Consider the following 19,233-nt stretch of genomic DNA (forward strand, 5'->3'; position numbering starts at 1 on the left):
AGCTGTTCACAGTGGGGTGTCCTGACCGCTTATGCCACCCATACTCTTAACCCCTGCCTCGAAGTGTACGCTGATTTAGTGCATGAATCATCAGTGTAGGATTATATGGAGTGAGTCATATCAGCCAAGGGATGCCCGTTTCACTTTTCAAAGGATGTGTTGGTGGGAATATTTTGCAATGTATGAGGTGGTTAGGATGCAACTGGAGGCTACATCATTGTAAGGGCAAAGAGCTAGAGATAAATTTAACATCTTCATCTTCACTTGCTGCAGTCTTACATCACAATGTGCAAACATAATTTCCAGAAAAATTGCTTAAGATGCCAAAAGAAAAAAAAAAAAAAAAGCTAAATCTGTAATTTGTTTGTTACTTTTAACTGTCTAGTTTCACTACATGGGAAAAAGGGACGCAAAGAGATGTTACACTTTTTTTCTTTTTTTATTGTGTTATACCTGGTTTAGTTTAAATGACAACTTTTATAATCATTTGGGAAATAAAAGATACTACTAAATAACACTTGCATCTCTTTTTTTATCTTTCTTAACTACATCATCTGATTGAAGGTGAAAACATTATTTTCTAACCATTACTCATCAACATTAACAGTGAGTCAGCAAATTTAAGATTTTTTTTATGAGCTTATCTGTTATTGGTTGTGAGCTGATAATCGGATACTTCTGGGTCAAAATGTGTAGAGGCAGCTTCTGTGTCTGTGTTTATGGACAATATACAACACTTTTTAAGATTCACCCTTTACTTGAGTCCAAATGTTAATACATATGTAGCTGTTTGCCTCTTTACCAGAGAGTCCAATAATTCTGGACCTGACTGCATTATTATGATATTAAAAAAAAAAAAAATCTTCATCTTTTGTTGAACTTGGCTGAGATAACATAGAAGAGAAGAGCAGCAGCAGACACATGGTGTTTTTACACTTTAACTAAAAGAAAAATATTTTTCATCTGATCCACCATTTGTCTTGTCTGTACTTTCCGTTTTGTTTCTCATTAAAACACACACATATGCTCCTCTAACATCCATCAATGTTGTGGAGTATACATTTTTTTATTTATTTATTAATTAATTTATTTATTTTTTATTAACAAATGACTCTTTTTGGAAGTATTTAACTTGTCTACCCTAAGATTCCTTCTAACTGCATAATTTTAGTGGTTTTAAGGAGTACAAGATTTTAGCTTTCCTTCTTCATGATGCACTTTTTTTTAACAAAATAAAAGATCTGGATTGCAGTCAAAGCCAGTCAAGTACATACACACTTTGTTTCTAAAAAAAACATTATGTAAATTGTGCAGGATTATCTCTGACATTATCCTGCTCTAATAAACCTTCTGGGAAAGGATTCTAATTTTACCCTCAAAATAGCAACATATGTCTTAGCCTCAATGGTAAATGCACACATGTGCAAGTCACCCCTGCCTTGGACACTAATGATGACTTGTGCTTGTCACTAATCTGTTGAACTTCATAGGCAACTAAAAGATGCACTTGTTCACCTGCTACTGTTCCTTTTTTGTCCAAACATACAGTTTGATTTGCGTATGTCCACACAGTACAAACCGAGGCAGCTCAACTCCACAGTCAGCTGAATGATGACAACACTGGTTTGAGTCAATGCATGCAGGCCTGCTTCTCTTCTCATCCATTGCACCAAACCTCATCAAAGTGCATCAAAGGCACATGTGAGAAGGCCTGCTGTCACAACTGGGTAATTTTTCTAATCTTTGGCACAGAGTCAGATATCAGTTTTGGTTTTTTTTTTTTCCTTAAAAGCAGTTAATAAGTGGACTTCTCTAACTTTAGAACATGTGTCCACTATCTCTCTGTTCATCTGTATCTGAAGAACTTGATAGTTCAGTTCAAGACTATTTATATGTGGTTCCCTCCTTGTGTAATACAGTCTCAGGTTGCATTTCTGAGTGCTTCGATGGGCTATTGAGGTAGCATGATGCATTGGTATATTATGGCGAGAAATACCAATAAAATTGAAAAACATCTTTTTAGAAGTTATTGATGACTTTGAGAGAGATTGGCTTAAAGTAGTGAGTTATGACCATTTTTGCAATAAAACACGCAAAGTGTCCAGGAAGCTTCTTTTATACCCAATCCTGAAACCCTTACTGGTTTCCAATTAATTTGATGAGAATTTAATTTTTCAGAACTCCATTAATTATTTTATGCAAAACTTGATTTGCTTCTCACCCATTATTTTATTTTATTTATTTATTTTTTATTTTATATTTTTATAATATATATATATATATATATAAATATAATTATTTTCAAAATGCAATGGCGTTAAAAATTGAGGACAGAAAAACTGTGGTTTTGGACAATTCTTTTAAAGAAAGATTTTCTCTTAATAGATTGGAAATTTAAGTTTCTATATCAGTTTAAGAAAAAGCAACTTTACTGGTAATAGAGTCTCTACAAAACTAAGACAACTAGCACAAATTTGTCTGGATTATTTAACATCAAACATTTTCCTAATAATAGTGAATGAATAAATAAATAAATTAAGTATATTCTGGAATGCATGACCAAACGTTAGATTGTGGTTGGAAGTTAGTTTGTATTCATGGGACTATGATGCAAACTCATAACAGCTAGCAGATCCCGCAGTAAGATGTAGAGATAAGAGTTTGCAAACTTAGCTTATATTCAATGATTACTGACTGTCCTACCCAGGGCATGTTAACATACTGGATATCAACCTATTGCATCAAGCTTTGACTTTCCTCCTTTTCCCAGCTTGTTTATCTGTTTGACTTTCTGCACAGGGAAGGAGCATTATTAAGCATTCAGATGCACAAACAGATGTGATTGTAACAGCTCATGTGGTTTTTTTCCTTTCATGTCCACATTCAGCCATGTAACATCACCCACAGTCTTTTCACATGGAGATATGGTGAAATAATTTAATCAACTCCCGCTGTTAGGTTTGTGCAGCTCACACTGTAGTTCAGATTGAGGGAGAAATAAGGAGGAATGGAGAGAATCTCTCCTCCCCTCCCCTCTACCAATCTCTCATCACACACTGCAGCTCCTCCCTCCACCTTGCTCTTCTCCGGATCCCCTGCCTTCCTCTGTGTCTCTCTTTCTCTCTGTCTCCATCCCTCCTTCCACCTATCTTCAATCTTTCCTGGCTGAGACTAACAGCGGATACACCCTCCCCATGTGTGTGGTTCTCTGTGTGAACCGTATGTGTCAGTGTGTACACGTGTGGCTTCGCAGCTGACGGGAAGGACTCATGAAGTGCTCTGGACTCGGATGTCAGATCCATCTCCATCTCCATATTTACCACATTTTTTAACATCACTCCAAAATCCTGCCATCACAGAATCTCATTTTCCTCCTCTTGGGGCAGCATCTCAATGGAATCTATTGGATTTAATGAGTAACCACTGTGAATGGAAGCTGGCAATTTCTGGATTTCCTTCATTACAGCTCTGGTAAGGGTATCTTTCTCTCTCACTCTATTTCTCCTCACTTCTTACTCTTTCTGTATATCTTTCTGCCTTCTTGCACTTCCTCCCTGATTCACTTCCCATAACAAATTGACAGGTAAATGCAGTGTGCCCTATCGAATAGGGAAGCAAAGCTGGCTATTTAAAGTAGGACATGGAAAGAAGAAGAACATGTATATCGGCCGGTTTGAGAGCGCAGGGAAAAGAGCAGGGAATATAACTGTGTACCAACACCAGCAGTGTTGGTCATGCTGTCAGAGGCTGAGGAGGGAGAAAATGCTCCACTTGGTACTTGCTATTGATCTGCTGTTATTTTCAGCTCCCATCCTTTACAGACAACTTTGCCTGGTGTACCTGTGAATGATGGTATTAGTTTTGGCTGTGTGAATGCTGACAGGGTGCTACTTTGTCATAATAAGGAGGTGGAATCTGATTGGTAGGTGTGCAGAATTAAAAAGGTGCATCTGTTCTGCCCTCTGTTCACAGTGATGGAGAAAATGCATGAATTTGTGTTTGCACACTATGTGTGATGCAACAAGGTGGAAGTTAGATTCTTTTTTTGGATGCTTGCCTCCTGCATCTATGTATTCTCGTGGGGGCTTTCTTGGCTTGAGTTAGGGTGCAGAATTGCAGCTTCTCTCCCTGCTCATTTCCTGATGGGGCCTTTTGATGGCAGTTTTACTTGCAAATACATCATTAAGCACTGATTTGAAATGGCTGGCACTTAATTATTTTTGTGCTTTCTTATATATATATATATATATATATATATATATATATATATATATATATATATATATATATATATATATACCCTTGGTTTCTAAGGGAAAGAGAGTGTTGTGAGAAAGGACAGGGGGGTGGGGGTCTGTACAAACTAGTTGTATAAAGTAGAAAATAAATAAATGAGAACATACCAACGACAGATTAAAAGAGGGCTGGACCCAGACAAGGAGAGGATGCTAATACTTTTAACTTTCAAGTAACCTAACATCATCTTGGCTTCTGGCTTTTGGCAGGAGGTCAGTTTACACACATATTCTCTCCAAGGGAAAACATGTGATAGATACTGAAGGCCAGGATCGGCATCTTACATCAGCCTAGATGCATTTCCTGCATGGGCCATCAATATTTATCTCATTTCCCATTTCAGAGAAGAAACCATGATAACACACATAGATGGGAAAATAATAAAAGATAAATCAAATTACCCCACCTTGGATAGACCTTCTGCTTCTGTTTTATTTATAATTCCGTCCCAGCACATAGCCAGGGTTGGCTGATACGACTGCAAATTAAAACACAGGTGTAACAGAGAGACTCGTGTTTTTACTGGGTGTGTTGAGGATTTAGAGTTTTATTGGCAAGGGTAATAATAAGTCATTGTGACATTTACAGTGCCATGTAAAAGTCTTGAGCCACCCCTCATTTTTCTGTATTTTTTTTCATGGTGTTAGACTGTCTTGTAATATTTTAAAGATGTTCCTAGTAATACTTTGCCCAGCCTTTATGAGCAACCTAATTTTTTTATTTTTTTTTGACATTGGCTGCTTTTTTGCTCATTCCAGAAATCCATATAAATGTAGATTTTTCTTTTACCAGTGGATATTATTTTGTTCACATACTGACCTTTGAATGATTTATTAAAAAATAATAATAATAATAAAAATAAATAATAAAAAAAACCTAGGACGTCGGCCAGTGTTGACTACACTAGCAGCTGGCTAAAAAAAAATATTTTTTTTGGGATAAGTCAGCAAAGCCAAAGATAACAGTTTGACAAAAATGAAATAGCAATTTTGCATCAAAAAGATGCTGGAAACATGTTAGAATAAACCACACATGCATCTGACCCTTCAGTTGATCAATCTACTGCTCAGTTTCCATGGAAGGGTGGATGTCATGAGGCCTTTCTTAAAGGTACAGTGTGTAAGAATTACTAACAACTAGTGGTACATATATGGGCACAGCAATGATGTTAAATACCACGCAGAGTTGTTAATTGATGGTAGCTGTCAGTGGCCAAAATGTTTTCAGACATAAACATGTTTTACATCTGTGACTGGATCCACTGACCTCAGACGCAGCAATGACTGCACTAACTACGTCAGCATTGTGTCCATGTGTACTGTCTTCTTCTGTGGTCCTTTTAATGTGTTACTCATCCCAAATGGTGCTCTAGCACCCATAAAACAAAGCCAGCAATACAGTTTTAAAGCTAATAGGTTTCTCACCTAACACACAGCGTTGTTTATCCATTCAGATGGTGGCACAAATATGGCAACTGCCATTCATGTGGACCCATGGCAAGTAGATATGATTGACTCATTCTAAGAGAATAAAACCATCACAGTTATTTTAGTAAAGTGATTAGATACCAATAGAAACACAGTTTTTAATCATAGATTACATTTTTATGTCATTGAAGGTTGTGTAACAAAATCAAAAATCAGAGAGGTATGCCAAATGACACAAAACAGTGAAAACAGGTTTTATGGAGCAATAAATCCTCCCCAGAGCCTGGACCTCAACAGTACTGAAGCATTGTGAGATCATCAAGACAAAAAATGGGACAAAAGGCAACCAAAATCCAAAAATAAGCTGAGATGTGTCCTTTAAGAAACCTGGAGAACTATTTCTGAAGACTATTTAAAGAAATTCGAAGGTCTCTTTAAGAATGAATTTGTCATACCAAAAATGGACTTTCCAGTTTGCTAAGATTGTCTGAACTCTCTTTTTTTTGTTGTTGTTGTTTTTTTTTAAAAAATTTATTTCCATTAACATTCCATTTATATTTAAGCTTTAATAAATTGCTGTACCCATATCCTTTCTTTATAGCAATGTATGAAGAAATGAGAGGTGGTGGAAGACTCTGGCACAGCAATGCAAATGCATTCAGATTGTCTCAATTGCATACAGTTAAATGGTTATGCCTAATTAGCATATCACATATTATATAGTCAATGTTTGTCAGCTTAAGAAATTGGGATGCCGAAATGTCTAAATGCAGGATCAGGATGGATTTATATGTTTTAAATAAACATGATTTTAGTTGAAGCTTTTGTTAATGCTTAGATGATCTTTAGATGAAAGAATGCATGAGGAAGATACAGTCAGGTCTCTATATAAAACCCAATTTTTGTTATGTTTTCTGTTAAGCACAGCATATTCAACATAACATTATCTAAACAATATAGATGTAAAGTGCAGACTCTCATTTTAAATTTCAGGTTATTTGCATCCAAGATGGAGGAAAGGTTTTGAAATTACAGCTCTTTAATATGTAGCTATCTTTGTTTCAAGGGACCAAAATTAAAATGGATAGCTAAAGTTTTAAAGATGATTAATGGGCTTCATGGGCTCTTCGGTTATTAATTCATCATCAGTCAAGTTGGTAAAAGTTCTGCACTTGATTCCAGGTGTGGCATTTTCACTTAAAAGCTGCTGCTGTGAACCTACATCATGCAGTCAAATGAGCTCTCAATTAATGTGAAACAGACTGTCCTTAGGCTGAAAAAGGAAGAAATCCTTTAGAGAGACGGTAGAAATGTTAGGAGTTACAAAATCAACAGTTTAATACATGCCGAGAGAAAGAGAGTGCACTGGTGAGCTTGGGAATTCACAAAAGTCTGGACGTCGGTGGAAGAGAACAAAGGTGGATGTTTACAGGATGTTTTCCACACTGAGAAGAAAAATCCTTAAGAACATCCACCCAAGTGCAGAGCACTCTCCAGAAAGTAGGTGTATCAGTATCTAATGCATTCCAGTTGTCTCACAATTATGAGCGGTCGGGAGTTGGTGGCATTATTAGTGGATAGCACCATCTCGGAAAATAATGGATGCCTCTTAAACAGTCAATTTGTGAGCATCTACAAATGCAGTACAAAAACCAGAAAATCACAAACCCTTTGTAAAGATGTTCACAATGAGAACACCAAATTTTGCTCATAGTCATTGATAAACCACACATACTGACATGCTTTTTCACGAACAAGCCCGCTGTTAAAAGCATAATTAACTCACTGCTGTTTATACCAGAAACATAAAGGGCACAAAATATATTCTAAAGAAGACAGCAGTGGATTACAAGTGTACCAGGTGGAATCTCCAGGTTCTCTGAAATTTACAAGTTCGTTGTATGAAAAAACAAGATGACTTAATCATTTCTGGCAAACATTCTTCTGAATTCCGGGATCCGAGGTCAACAGGAACGCACGATAAACACACCATAAAGAGAAGACTTCATGAGGGCATATGCAGAGGGTTCCCCAAAGGATGCAAACCACTGATCAGCCTTTAGAATCAAAAGTCCAGTTTAGACTTTAACAAAAACTGGAACAGGATTTTGTGGACAGATGAAACTCATCATCAAGATCATGGGATGGGAAGAAAAAAGTATAGAAAAGACGGAACATTTAATGACCCAAAGTACACCATATTTTCTGTAAAACACTGAAGGCAGTAAGATTGTGAAAGCATGCACAGCTTCCAACACTTCTGGGTCACTGGTGTTTATTGATGATCTGAAGTTACAGTGATGTACTTTCTCCTCAGATTCAGCAAAGTTGATGGAAAATCAAATTAAAGTGGCAATAAGTGAAACTGTTTCACCACAAAGTTTGTTGTTGTTGCGCTGCCTGTAGACCAAAACAAAGTGTGTAATGAGCCACACCTCCCTCTATCTCGTCCCCACACTCGCCTTGTTCGCAAACAAAAGTGCAAACACACTAAACAAAACATTATCATTTTGTGAAACATGCTTAAGAAATTTATAACATTTATGTTATTACTTACTGTCCAGGAGAAGAGCTAGTTTCAAGTCAAATTGTAGTTTCTTTAGCTCTCAAAATGCTTTCCTCTTTGAAAATACTAGGTCAATGTTAATCCGGGCTATGTTCCTTTCTCTATCCGACAACTATATCACCAAAGACTGCTGTTTTTTTTTAAATGTCAGTTCCTTGTTGTCTTCTGATCAATGTTTTGTTCCGGTCGCCAGCATTTTGCTTTGAAAATATGCGCTGCCACTGCTTGCTGGCTGAAGCCTTTCATTGGGAAGGAGGACCGAGGTTTCAGAGAGAAGGGAGGAGGCAGCAATTTACATATACTTACATGAATTCGCGGCTGGACCACCTGGCAAACACAGGGCTGGAGATCAACACAGAGAGACGGTGTGTGACGTCATGCTATACTTTAAATGAAATTACACCTCTAGTTCTTCACATAGCCATTTTTTTAATTCCTCCAATCTAGAAATGGTGACTTTCCACTTATTGCTGGCAAACTCTCCTTATGCTCTGTCTTAAAATTAAAAAGATGACTCCTTATTTGACTGACTTGACCAGAACCTGTTCTGCTCCGTGCTCTACGAGAGTGGGAGGGAGGAGTTCGGGTGGGACGAATCTCAGGTAGAGGTTAATATCAACAACTCATCCAAGTGTTCAGGAACAGCTTTCAGAAAGTTTAGAAAAGAGGAGGAAGAAAAGAGGTTCCAGTGTAGAGGCATGTGGTTTTATCTAACATTAAAAATGCTGTTTAACTTTTGATCTGTATTAGCTAGAGGCTAGCTAAGCAGAAAAAAAAGCAGTTTTCACAAAGTTATGCTGTACATACTGGGTCTCAAAATTGCGTTCGACGATATTTTGTGGCCCCCTATTCGACATCAAAGTTTAGTATTTGTTCGGCCCACGCATTTATCTCAATTGTACCTTTTTATGGAGTCACTGAACTTGCTGTCACATGAGTACAGCACACATACCATGGCAGCATAGCAGCACAAACTCTTCACATCTAGCAGGCAGGGAATGAAACACATGAAAAATATCAGAGGCAGCTGTCTGTGAAGCTAAAACAGAGGAAGATGAACATCTCTGGCCTCATATACAAACATGTTGAGAGGATCAAGTGGCTTTGTTTGTGACGAGGCACCTGCACGACCAAAATCAGTTTCTCTCATTAAATAAGGCCAAAATTGAGATTTTTAAAAATAATACCAGTAATAACTTTCTTTCTGGACACCCAATGATAAAAATTCTAAATGTACATTCTAAACTGTCAGAAAATAAGGAGAATTAAGGGAATTTGTGTATTTTGGGCTCCAATATATAAATAAGGTGAGTGGAAAAGCGGGCAAGATTGGACCATTTTTGGTAGAATTGCCCACCCTGAGCTTTCCAGGACGTTCAAGCAGACTGTATGTCTTTTAGGGAGCACATATCTGTGTGAAATACTCTACTCCACTATGAACTTTAATAAGTCAAAGTACGAGTAGGGTCTCGTCTGCTTCTTTTATATCAATTACATCTCAGTTGTTTAATTTTAAATGCAATGTGGTGGTATGCAGAGCTCAAATCATGAATTGTGTTATTGTTGTGTTATTGCCTAACTGTATCCTTTTATGTCAAATTAAAAAGCTGATTCGTGGTAGTTAGGACTGGAAGTATTCTGCTCATTTACTGGTTTTATTTGGTTATTTTTAAGCAACTTCTCCCTCTTTCCCCACTCACATACATACATGCATTTACAAATATGGCATGTGGCTAGCCAGAGTAATTTCTGCCCCACATGGCTGCAATAAAAGCTTGTCATGCAGTAAGTGACTTGCATCCAAGAGTGACTCACGCTCCCCATGAATGCCTCTCCTCTCACTGCCAAGAAGCACTGATACCACCCATCACCAAATGAGAAATTAACTCAATTTTTTCCTAAACTTCCAAGGCAGCTATTCTCAAGGCCATTATAGCAAATAATAGTTATTACCGATGTGGTTCCATGATTTACCATGATGCATGAAATGAAGCTGGCAAATTAGTTACAGCAATTCATGGCTAATGGTGTCCATAGTGGTGTGCTAGCATTGTCACGTACAGCGGATTTGAGCTTCTCATCCCAGTGTACCCTCTAGTGACACTCAATTTAACACACAGGAATAGCCTCCTCAAAAAGAGCAGGAAAAAAAGCTTTCAGCTTGTTTTGCAGTAGTCATTTTTAATTTAGCAATCCCCAGTAACAACGCGTTACAGCAGGGATTTTATTTGTAAGTGTAAAACTCTCTGTGATGATGAAAACTAAATTCAATTAAACAAGCTTTAATACACTTGACAGTGGCAGAAAGGGGATAGAAATGCTGCAGACCAATTTTGCAAATGTAAGCTAATTGAACACTAATGTATTTAAAATCACACCTTTTCACAACTCAGAGCTAGGATATTCTGAGTAAATAGTGTTGAGTTTTTTATTTATTTATTTGTTTATTTTTATTTTGTTGTTTTATTCCAGATTGGTACATGTAGAGCTATACTGGAGCTATGCCTGCAAATTACTGAAATTGCATCTTTTTTCTATAACTATTTAACTATCCTAACTAAAAATAAGCGACGCAATATATTACATGAGTTTACTGAGTTCATAGTTTGTGTTACTGTCAAACAGCTGAAACTAAAACAACTGAAACTCAAGTCAAATCATTAAACTCTTGTGTTTTAGCCTTCTCTTTCCCTTTAAAAAACAAGTCAAAAGTTATGTCTCTCTTACCCATTGTGCACCTCAACATGCCAAATCAACATTAACAACAGCAGCTCTTAAAAAGTTTTGTCAGAAAGCTCTAATATTTCTGTTCACCTTTTTACTTGGTTTTGTTTTCCATTCCAATTCAGTAAATCAATTCCTTCTTCCTTCTTCATTTCCCATATTGAGAGGAATTCATTTACTACACTGGTGCTGTCTTTAAACAAACTTTGGTCCGCTTCCATATATTTTGTTTGAAGCAATGTGAATGTTCATTTGCACTCTGGTACAGACCAAAGAAGCAAAGTCTGGTCCGCTTGAAATCTGGGGGTCTTAGTTCACTTACAAGTGAACCCTGGTGCACTTTGCTTACAGTGTGAAAGCAAAGGGACCGTCCACTTAACCAAAGAAAGGAAGTGACGTAGGTCTCATAATAGCACAACAAGCTTGTCATGCTGCATGAGTTCAGACCCCCCCCTTTTCGGCTGTTATCTGGCAGTGTTTGTTCGCTTCTTTGGTGGGATGCATTTTAGTGCTTGGTGCCTGACTTGATGCAGAGAGAACTCGTCTTCGGCCATTTCGTGTGCATTCAAGGGATTTGGTGATGGCCGTGTGGTCTGGGCAATTCGTATTTCACCATTCGTGGTTTTTGGGTTTTGAACAAAATGTGTGTATGTAAATGCCCTTGCCCTTCGTGTTTGGGAGGATGTGTTCTCTGGCTGCTTTCGTGGGTTTTTGTGTGTTCTGTGCACTTTGTTATAGTGGTCGTGTGTTCCCAAGCAATTCAAAGGGATTCGTGAAATGACTGTGTTATGCCCATTTTGTTTGTGTGGAAGAGATTTGACCAATCTGTGTATTTTTCTTTGTTTCAAAAACCTTGAGAAAGGCTTTTGAAACTTTAGGGGGAGAGTGTTACGGATGCTGCTCATTGCTGACAACTGTGGCTCGGCCTGTATGCAAATGCCAGGCCCTGATGTCTGTTCGGAGTGGCTAGACCCGACACACCCCCTGTCTCCTCCCCGCTGATTGGCTTATCACCCAGCCAACCACATTGCAGCTTGCCGAAGTCCCTGAAATAAAGGGCTGCTGCAGAGATCATTTAGGAGGGAGAAGCTAGACAGCACAGCACTAAATGGTAACTTTTTGTGTTAGACTATTTTGTATTCACAGCAGGGTTAAACCTGGCTGTTCGTGTTTCCCTTGGGGATATAATAATAGTCTTGTTAGTTTGGGCTTACCTTCGTTTCACACACAGTTTAGGTTTGAGTTGTGCTTCGGGTTGCTATGTGTTCTGTCATTTCGTTAACCTTGGTGTTTAACCTTTGTTTGTGTTGTGTTGGGGTAGGTTAGGCTATTTGTTGGTGATCGTGTTCCTTTAGTTTATTGGAACTACTGCACCTTTTGTTCTTTAGTTATTACGCCGAGTTATGGGCACTCCTTTGTTTGTATGACTTCTGTATGGTTTACTTGGCGGGATTTGTGTATAGTTTTAACTTTAACCTTTTGTTTTTCTTTCAGCAGCTTCACTAACCTCAGCACGTGTTTACGTTTGATTTCAGCTTTTATTCTTTACTTATGCTTACCTCAATAAAAAGTGCTGTGTTTTACCTTTACACCTTTCCACGTACCTTTGTGTTGCACCCACTCATACCAGTTTCCAGCCTCTCCCATTGCTCATACTGCACAGCTTCTTGTGAAAACTAGATTTACTTTGAACACTAAAGTAAAAAAAGAAACCATAAAAATGCATAAATGTATTAATGCTCCATTGTTTACTTGTCTGAGCCATTTACTGTTCTAACTCTGTGTGTGTTTGGTAAACACAAACTGTAAGTATAAAATAATTACATGACATAATACCTCAAATGTACATAGTTTAGTTCAGCAAGATGAAAATTTATAATAGTACTATCCATATACAACAATACTAATAAACATACAGATTCACATCAGATTGTTTTAATACAAGTATAATACTCACAGAGATGACATATCAGCATACAGTAATCTTTTGCTTATTTCTCAGATATGCTATGTCATGTTTTATTATTAAAAATTGTAATTATTTTTCAACACAATCACATAAGCTGAAAACATCTATATTTTCATATATGCATATGACACAAACAAAATGTTATGAATAAAACACTTTATTTGGAAGCAACTTTTAGGTGACTTACTTTGACCGCATCACTGACCTGAAATCCAGATGTGAATTTATCCCCCACCTGCCTGGACTTGGACTTGCTACACTATGATCTAAAAAAAAGTATTTAGCCTCCTTTAAGTGGCTGGTATAGGTTCAAGCAATGAGAGCACACTAAATGAGAAACATTTGGCACCAAAACTTCATGAGTTCCTGTCCTTATCATCACTCCAGTTCTCCACCAAGTTTGATTAAGATTGTCTGTTTTTTTTTTTGTTTTTTTTTTTTTGCTCCTTTAAGAGAACAGAAAAACTGACAAATGGAAATAATCATTTATCTCTACCTTTACTGCCATAACTGTACTGAAACTCATCTTTTTGTCTCAATCAGTTGATGTAAATCAATATCAAGAACTAAAGTAAATGCCATCCAGCATTATGATATCTCATTTTGAGAGGGGTGATATTGTCCTCAGGAATTCATCTGCATCGACTAATAAGACCCACAGAACCAAAGTTCATTAAAACCCAAGTTATGAATTCATTACATTACTTGTTTTATTCTAGTTGAAGAATTTTTTGGTGAAAACCCCTCTTTTTAAAACAGTTGTCTACAACATGTCCACAACATGCACATTTACTCACCCTTGGGATTTGTCAAAAACAACTGTAGTCTGCTGCAGTAGTGAGTGTATGCCCTTACCCCCCAGTTGTTTGTGAAGGACAAGCGGGCAATATTTGTTCACTTCCTCTGGCTGGCTGAGCAAATCTAAATGCCATAAATTGTAGATTTTCATAAATAATTCAGGCACTGCTTTTATCTTGTGTATTTGGATGCATTACTGGGTCAACACAGAACTGATTTTTATGTGTTGCAGTCTGAGGGAAAAGGATTCACCCCTCCCTGACCCTTTGTTGTTCTACAAAAATCATATCAATATGCCTGCTTAGCTGCCCTGGTTTTCATCTAAGATGCATTGGCTCACTGGAGAATGTGTTCAAAGTGCAAATCTAATGTCAGTGAGACATTATTGCTGATCTTCAAAATGAAAGATTTGTGAATCTGCATTATTTAGTTCATTAATTCAAATACTTTCCAAAAAAAAAAAAAAAAAAGAAGAAGAAGCTAGACCATCACGCTGCACTTTATTTGGCTACCATCGCTGATGCCACAGTAGAGATGAAAAGGATCGTCGCTCACTGCACTGCAACATTTTCAGAATTACAATGTGGCCTAAACTGTAGAGCAGACGCTGAAACGAGTATGTAAATGACATATTCCTCTTCACAAGTTATATTCCACTTCTTTAAGTTATATCCCAGAATAAATGACTTACATGTGAACGTGTCAGAATATGCTCCCTGGGGCTGCAATCTCATCTCTTTAAATCTGGATGGAAGACTTTTAGACACATGTGAACATCTATCACAGTCAATCTCTTCTTAAACGACATCACCTTGTTCTGATTAAGCCCATTCCTGCTGATGCTGCTGTACTTTGCATCATAGGCTTACTTATGATGCATATGACTAAATGAAACTAAATGAACCAGTTCTATTATACAACAAGATGTGTTTTAGCTTGGGCCTTTTAGATTCGTCATTAAAAATATCTACCAGCCAGCATTTGGATTTTTAAACTATCTATCAATGATTGGTTTGGAGTTGTGTCAAAGATAAACACATTTTATAACCACTTTATCTTTTTGATATCGTCATCTACTACCAGCCGTTCTTCTCTAGACTATCTTGCTTAAGGATGGGAAAACAAAGAGGAACAAATCAGAATGGTCAAATATTAAATAAAACGTCTATCAGTAAAGATAAAGGAAAGAAAATCATTTACAATATTAGTTTTTAATGCTCAAGCTAAACCAAGCTAAGCTGTTATTTCATCTCTAACAAGAACATCTCCTGAGTTGGCTTAAATCCAACAAGGTCCCAAAAAATTTGAACAAATAAAAGAGCCTCTATCTGGAATAACTTTTACATTAATCAGATATTAACTTCAAAATATTGGAATTTACGTTTAGATCAAGGGCTATTTTAATGCATACCTCTGATAGATGTGTGATTTCTTTCTCTTTTATTACGTATTTTTGTCAGTTGATGAGAATGATTAAATGATCTTTTAAGTAGGCTGTTTAATTACCAACACAACCTAATCATCAGATGTTTTATTTTAGGCTTTGCCTATAAATTAATATCAAAACTCAATTGTGCTGTGCACTTATTGGTAAATTTTAAAACCGAACACTGTTGCATTTAAGCACAAAGTACATCTCCTGTTTTGGGTGAAAACTTAACTGTTATCTCAGCATACAGGTGCACCAAAATGAGTTTCACGACTAATCACTTCATATCTCAGGAACAATTTGTACAAAAATGTTTACAGCTATAATATTATGATCTGATCTAATCTTATTATGAATAATCTAATTTCCTCTTCTTAATAAAGCCTGAGTTCCTTTTTATAAAGTCCCGGTCCAGAGTAAGTACTCTGAAACATGGCATTGTATATTTTGTTGATCTTAATGTGGAGAGTGTCTCTGAAAAGCTATTTGAGTATACACGAATAACATTCTTTTGTTCTTCATGTTCATATCCACTTAGAAAATGCAGGCACATAAGCCAAACTTCTTGTGATTATTAGAGTTACTTAGGAAAAAGAAGCTCTGGTTTTCTTCCATACATGTTTCAAAAATTTTGTTACTCAGTCGTAGTCAAGCGATACTGCTACCAGCAAAGAATCTTCTCCCTGAGCAGAGAATGTGCAGTCACACCTGGATTGTTTGCATTGGACACAATTCTTACTTAATTTTTATAGATTTTGTGTGTCACATCTGAGATCTTACGTGATTGTGTTAAACAACCTTTCAGTCTCATTCTGCAAAATCTTTAGCATTTCGTCTAACCTCCTGGTTTTATCTAACAGCCAAATGAAAGGTCAAACGATCGTTGTGGATTGAGCCTCAATAGATTTTCTTTGATTGCTGGCACATGCAGAAAATAAGAACAGAATTTTGAGAGAAGTTTAATTTGAAAATTTTCTAATGTGTATCCATTGTGCAGAACATGCAAAGGTTTAGTCACATATTATGTATTATTTATTCCAAATCTATCTTTTCAAATGGATATTAACTGCAAACGACATATTCATAATTTGTCAAAAATCCAATGATTATACTTGAGAGGCTATTACTCAGACCAGTGAGTTCATGTGAGAATTCAACAATTGTTGATAATGTCCTCTAATTCAATGGCAACTTATAGTTTAGGATATCTATTACTCGCAGCAGGTTGTGTTTCTGACATTTGTTGGCTTTGATGTTCAATAAAAGTGAGATCATCTGTATGCAATATTCATATGCATGCAGCCTCTGAAAATTAGAAATGTCATTGAGTTAGCATGTTGGCTGACTTTTTAATGTTGAAATTGATCTTACCCCATACAAACACACTCACAGTTGGAGGTAAATTAAAAAATGTTAATATGGATAGTTAAGACCTCTCCCTCATCCCTCTGTGTGTGTCTTTATGTGTTACTTCATTACTCTGGAAACACACTCTTTACAAATTTGGCTCTGTGACTAATATCTCAAAAGCTGTGACAGTCATTGCTTGCTTAGAAACATGCTTAAAAAAAGGATATAATTAAACCATGGAAACAGTATTTATTTGTTTTAGATTAATTTGAGGCTCAAACGAGCTAGTCTGTTACATAAGCACAGCTGGGTGAGAGATGCTTTTTCCACGAGATGCATTCCTGGATCATTTCCCAGCCCCGTCTGCACTGAAGTCTCCACTGTGATGAGCATCAGAAGAGAGTGAAAACACTGGGAAAAGCAAGCTGCCAATATCTCTAATTATCATGGATGATGCACCCGGAGCTCTATTTTTGGATCAGCACGTCAGGAGAAAGCTCCACGTGCAAGTATTTGAGGAGTATGTGTAAAATCAATACAGTACACGTTTTGTTTTAGCGATATTAAGTATCAAGGATTGAATATCATAACATTCCTGTCAGTGCATCGTGGATATGTGTCACTTAAAGGTTGCAGTTAGTCCTACAAGGTCCCTTACAAATAAATCAAAAATGTATTTGCTGTTGTGGTTTTTTAATCATTTTTTCCCCCATAAATATTACCTATATCTGTCATTGCACTGAAATTTATACACAAGTACTAGAATATATATATATATATATATATATATATATATATATATAAATATAAAACAACTTGATTATTTATTTATTTATTAGGCAAAGGGATCCAGTCATAAATAACTGCGTGTGGAATAAGTATGTAGTATGTATGAAATTAGAACATGGTACCATGCTTGGCTGAAAGTCAAAGTTGAGCTAAATCAGGTTTGGATGGAAATATGTTGGAAATTAATTTCTTAGAACATCTTAAAAGACAGAAGTTTGGAATGAGAGCGTGAAAGTGCTTTTCATGATTTTCCCACCCCCAATGCTATAGACAGACCTACTTGACATTAATGTTGAATACATCAGCTCTGTATCTAAACTACTCTGCATTTTCATCATGAAAATACATCCTGAAAGATTTAGTAGAACATAAACTACTTGTTGAAATTCATGCTTAATAATGGCTTGTGGAGAATTGGATACATTTTTTGATGAGGTTTAAAATGGAACAACAAGGACAGCCAGAAATATGATAAGTTGATTGTAGGCCCAAGCTAATAATTTCATACAGATGTTGCAAGGAGAATGTTTGTGCACATATGTACTGGATCTACACACTCTGGATTAGTGTTATAAAGAGCCATGTTGGCTCTTTATAACACTGTGGAGATTAGTGAGCTACATGGGTACTCAGAAAACTGTATTATTGCCAATAAGATGCTAAGTTATCACTCTGTGGATTGACCTGCAAAACAAGGGTAATAGAGAGCTGAGGATCACCTCTAAAATCTGCCTCTACAGTTAACCATATTGGTCTGGGTGTTAAAGAAGCTGCCTCCAAAGTTTGTTAAAGTTTGTCCAGTTTAAACTGTGAACTGCTGCTAGTATTAATAAACAGATTTGCCCTTTAATTAATTAACTAGTTATCATAGTTTTCAGATTATCAATAGGACATGCATGCCCACTAATGACAGCAAGTTATATATATATAGTTTATATATATATATATATAGTTTATATATATATATATATATATATATATATATATATATATATATATATATATATATATATATATATATCTGAAGTGTGTGTTTGTGATTCAGATTGATTCTGCTTAGTTAAAATTTAGCCTCATTTAATCCATTTTAAACTAATAAGCTGTAGCAGCTCAGTCATTAAATTATATTTAACAAAGCATCTAAGTCAGATGTACAAAAATTAACTTTGAATGGTTGGATATGCTCTTGATTTTCAGCGTTGGATTTAGGTACCCATATGGAACTTGTTATATAGGTCGTAGGTAAAGTATAGGTTTTGATTAAAACACTGGCCACCGAATTTCATACATTATGATATCTATTTTATATCAATTACTTTCCCTCTGCTAACAGCTTTATTCACATGTCAGTTGGATCTATCAGATGTTGTTTATTTTCCTTTATTTTTTTATTGAACCTTTATTTATACAGGTAGTCCCACTGAGACCTGAAGCCTCATTTCAGACAAAGAGTCTAGACTTGTCTGTGGTATCCACCCTAACCCTCCTTTGGAGGAGTCTCTGGAGAGATTTGCTTGACTGTTTCTGCAGTCTGTAGTTGGTAGTAAGCAGCCTAAAATAAGGGTATAGATATATGCAGTTTATAGTTTCAGTTTTGTGTATGTACATTTTATGTAATTCTATAACAGACAGTTAACAGTCAGATTTGTCTGTAATGTGCGAAATGGTGTTTGTGACTGCTTCTATCATTTCTTAGAGGAAGTGCAATTGTGCAATATGACACGTGTTCATAGCACATGTTAGTAAATGAGTGTCATCCCCATCCATAGCATGGTGTTAATGCTGCGTTACTCCCCACCTGCTCTGGCAGGGAGCAAGGAGCTGAAGAAAGAAGCTTTAGATGGGGGAGGCTTAGGGAGTGGGAGGCTCACTGCATCTGCAGTCT

At 36.6% G+C, this 19,233-nt stretch overlaps 1 protein-coding gene across 1 annotated transcript in view; it reads left to right on the forward strand.

The window, feature by feature from the left end:
* The first annotated feature begins 3,179 nt into the window (after positions 1 to 3,179).
* lingo1a (leucine rich repeat and Ig domain containing 1a) overlaps positions 3,180 to 19,233 on the forward strand; it is a 157,831-nt gene continuing 141,777 nt past the window's right edge. Inside the window, exon 1 of the mRNA XM_041997745.1 lies at positions 3,180 to 3,471. The gene's annotated coding sequence lies outside the window, so the exon portion shown is untranslated. The remainder of the gene's footprint in view (positions 3,472 to 19,233) is intronic.

Source organism: Melanotaenia boesemani, chromosome 10 (genome assembly GCF_017639745.1).
Source record: "Melanotaenia boesemani isolate fMelBoe1 chromosome 10, fMelBoe1.pri, whole genome shotgun sequence".
NCBI classification, from domain to species: domain Eukaryota; kingdom Metazoa; phylum Chordata; class Actinopteri; order Atheriniformes; family Melanotaeniidae; genus Melanotaenia; species Melanotaenia boesemani.